This window comes from Salvelinus fontinalis, chromosome 23, assembly GCF_029448725.1.
Source record: "Salvelinus fontinalis isolate EN_2023a chromosome 23, ASM2944872v1, whole genome shotgun sequence".
In the NCBI taxonomy this organism is placed as follows: domain Eukaryota; kingdom Metazoa; phylum Chordata; class Actinopteri; order Salmoniformes; family Salmonidae; genus Salvelinus; species Salvelinus fontinalis.
In genome coordinates this window covers 22796961-22800956 of record NC_074687.1, presented here as the reverse complement: position 1 = coordinate 22800956, position 3996 = coordinate 22796961, and the positions used below count along the sequence as shown (strand labels likewise).

The 3996-nt window shown below is 42.3% G+C and overlaps 1 protein-coding gene across 1 annotated transcript in view; it reads right to left on the bottom strand.

Annotated features, from left to right (window-relative positions):
• Positions 1 to 3996, bottom strand: part of erbb4b (erb-b2 receptor tyrosine kinase 4b) — a gene marked incomplete at its 5' end in the record, with an annotated part of 265305 nt that overhangs the window by 114315 nt on the left and 146994 nt on the right.

Below are 3996 nucleotides of genomic sequence, written 5' to 3'. Positions count from 1 at the left end.
ATCTTTTCTAGCAAACCTGTTGTGCTGACTCAGTCACTCAAAATAGACAATTACCTTCAAGACAGAGATGTTAGGAAATGCAAAATATATGTTTTTCCTTCTAGATAGTGCCCCACAGTGAACAAGACATTGTCTCAACCAGTCAAAAGCTTGGACCCACCTACTCATTCATGGGTATTTCTTTATTTTTTACTATTTTCTACATAGTAGAATAATAGTGAAGACATCAACATTTGAAATAACACATATGAAAACATGTAGTAACAAAAAAAGTGTTTTAATACTTGAGATTGTTTAAAGTAGCCACCCATTGCCTTGATGACAGCTTTGCACACTCTTGGCATTCTCTCAACCAGTTTCACCTTGAATGCTTTTCCAACAGTCTTGAAGGAGTTCCCACATATGCAAAGCACTTGTTGGCTGCTTTTCTTTCACTCTGGGCTCCAACAAATCCCAAACAATCTCAATTGAGTTGAGGTCAGGTGATTGTGGAGGCCAGGTCATCTGATGCAACACTCCATCACTCTCCTTCTCGGTCAAATAGCACTTATACAGCCTGGAGGTGTGTTGGGTCATTGTCCTGTTGAATGATAGTCCCACTAAGCGCAAAACAGATGAGATGGCGTAACGCTGCAGAATGCTGTGGTAGCCATGCTGCTTAAGTGTGCCTTGAATTTTAAATAAATCACAGACAGTGTCACCAGCAAAGCATCCCCACACCATCACACCAACTCCTCCATGCTTCACAGTGAGAACCACACATGCGGAGATCATCCATTCACCTACTCTGCATCTCATAAAGACACGGCGGTCAAATATGTACTCATCAGACCAAAGGACAGATTTCCTCCGGTCTAATGTCCATTGCTTGTGTTTCTTGGCCCAAGCAAGTCTCTTCTTATTATTGGTGTCCTTTAGTCATGTTTTCTTTGCAGCATTTCAACCATGAAGGCCTGATTCATGCAGTCTCCTCTGAACAGTTGTGTCTGTTACTTGAACTCTGTGAAGCATTTATTTGGGCTGCAATTTCTGAGGCTGGTAACTCAAATGAACTTATTGTCTAGAGCAGAGGTAACTCTGGGTCTTCCTTTCCTGTGGCGGTCCTCATGAGAACCAGTTTCATCATAGCGCTTGACGGTTTCTGCGACTGCACTTGAAGACACTTTCAAAGTTCTTGCCATTTTTCATATAGACTGAGCATCATGTCTTAGAGTAATAATGGACTGTTGTTTCTCTTTGCTTATTTGAGCTGTTCTTGCCATAATATGGACTGGGTCTTTTACCAAATAGGGCTATCTTCTGTATTTCACCCCTACATTGTCACAACATAACTGATTGTCTCAAACGCATTAAGAAGGAAAGAAATTCCACAAATTAACTTTTAACAAGGCACACCTGTTAATTAATATGCATTCCAGGTGACTACCTCATGAAGATAGTTGAGAGAATGCCAAGAGTGTGCAAAGCTGTCATCAAGGCAAAGAGTGGCTACTTTGAAGAATCTCAAGTATAAATATACTTTGATTTGTTTAACACTTTTTTGGTTACTACATGATTCCATATGTGTTATTCCACAATGTAGAAAATAGTAAAAATAAAGAAAAACCCTTGAATGAGTAGGTGTCCAAACTTTTGACTGGTACTGTATATACAATATAAAACTATGTAGGGCTGGGCAATATCGCTAACATATCATATCACAATATTGTTCTCTGAATAACAAAACTTCTACATATGTTTTATGAGTAGTGCATGACCCTTGAATGGATACAAAATAGTACTAAGTGGTTTTAATGGGCTTTCTCCATTCTGATGGTTTAATACTCAACCAAACTAGGACAAAACTGACTGTGAAGTAGTACAATGTGTATAACTTTTAATTCAGCACTGTATCAAAATATTGTTATTGTCAGTGTTGTAAAAATACGTACCGGTATGTGAATCCATACCGGTATACCAGTATTCATGATGCATCGCCCAGCCCTAAAACTATAGGGTAGTTTAACAGTACCAGACACAGATTAAGTCTAGTCCTGAATTTCATGGAGATTCTCCATTGAGCATGCTTTTTATTCCCAGACTTAGTCTATGTTCTGGAAACCACCCCTATGTGTTTTACAGTATGTACTTCTATGGTCTCAATAGACTTCAGTCAGTAGCGTCTCGTGGCTCTGTGATTGGTTAGTAGCATCTCTCGTGTTCCTTTGATTAGCCGAGCTGTGAGCGGTGGCGTGCAGACAGGCAGACAGGTAGGCAGAGCGTGGCCCCGTGCGCAAGCAGTGACTGTGACACGCAGTGACACGCCTAACCCCCCTGCCCTGCGCCTCTCCTCTCTCATCTGGCGTACCTCTCCAAACTGGCCCCACGTTTCTCGACTACGAAGGGCCCCGATGGCTGCCTGGGCCTAGAGCCAGTCAGTCTGCAAGGGAAAACAAGCATCCATGTCTGTCTCTACTGTGGTGTACACCAGCCATAGACATAGAACCGTTCATCTATTTCTACACCACACTGGACTTTAGCTTTGTCTTTAGTCTGTCTTACGGTTGAGATGTTGACATTTAACTTTGAATGTCTCACCTGTTATTGCCAATGAAAAACAGCCTTTTAAACAATTTATTAGAGAGGATTTTACAGGAAAACAACAACAACAACATAGACAATATAGCAACACGGTTTTAAATAGTGCAGGAAATAAAAACCTACAACCAATCCCCCTGATCACCAAAAAAGTACACTCCCTCAAACCCCTCCATGTTGTCTCCTGTCTCCTATTGACACTACAGTAAGTACACTCCTGTGTGTGTGTGTGTGTGTGTGTGTGTGTGTGTGTGTGTGTGTGTGTGTGTGTGTGTGTGTGTGTGTGTGTGTGTGTGTGTGTGTGTGTGTGTGTGTGTGTGTGTGTGCGTGCGTGCGCGCGTGCGCGTGCGTGTGTGTTAGTGTGTGTGGGTGTGTGTGTGCATGTGTGTGCGTTAGTGTGTGTGTCTGTGTGTGTGTCTATGTGTGTGTGTGTGTGTGTGTGTGTGTGTGTGTGTGTGTGTGTGTGTGTGTGTGTGTGTGTGTGTGTGTGTGTGTGTGTGTGTGTGTGTGTGTGTGTGTGTGTGTGCGTATGTGTGTGTTAGTGGGTGTGTCTCTGTGTGTGTCTGTGTGTATGTCTGTGTGTGTGTCTGTGTGTGTCTTTGTGTGTGCGTGAGTGCATGTGTGTGTGTGTGTGCGTGCGTGTGTGTGTGTGTGTGTGTGTGTATGTCTGTGTGTGTGTCTGTGTGTGTCTTTGTGTGTGTGTGTGTGTGTGTGTGTGTGTGTGTGTGTGTGTGTGTGTGTGTGTGTGTGTGTGTGTGTGTGTGTGTGTGTGTGTGTGTGTGTGCGTGCTTCTGTCTCACATATTGTAACATCTTTACTCTGTAAATCCACACTGCAGCAGATGAAAACAACCTTAATCTTATCTCCCCTGTTATTTACTCACCGGAGGGTTTTGTTGTGGTGGTTTATCCTTCAGGTATGAAGTGCTGTGTCTGACCTGGCCTCATCCCTGTCTGCGTCCCAAATGGCACCAAAATCCATATATAGTGCACTACTTTGAAACAGAACCCTATGGGCCCTGGTTAAAAGTAGTGTACTATATAGAGAATAGGGTGCCATTTGGGAGGCAGACCTCTCTTTCATTCAAACACACATCTATTTTTCTCTGATATTTGAGAAACAAGAAAGTTCATTCTTGGTCCATTATTGCAGTAGCTTTCTATCTTTCACAGGAGCCTGTAGATTGTGTTTACACCGTGTTTTCTCCCGTTCAGGGATTACCGGAATGAAAGAGGGAAGAGATTGGTGTCTACACAGACAGTAGTTTTATTGTACCCTTACTGGTCTGCCAAACAGGTAATACATAGTACTACTGAAAGAAAATCACTATATAAAAAAACTTTTCTGTAAATCCTTTCATATACAAGTCATACTCATTCTCAGACCTAAAACTCAAACAAAAGTACTTTCACTGAGCTA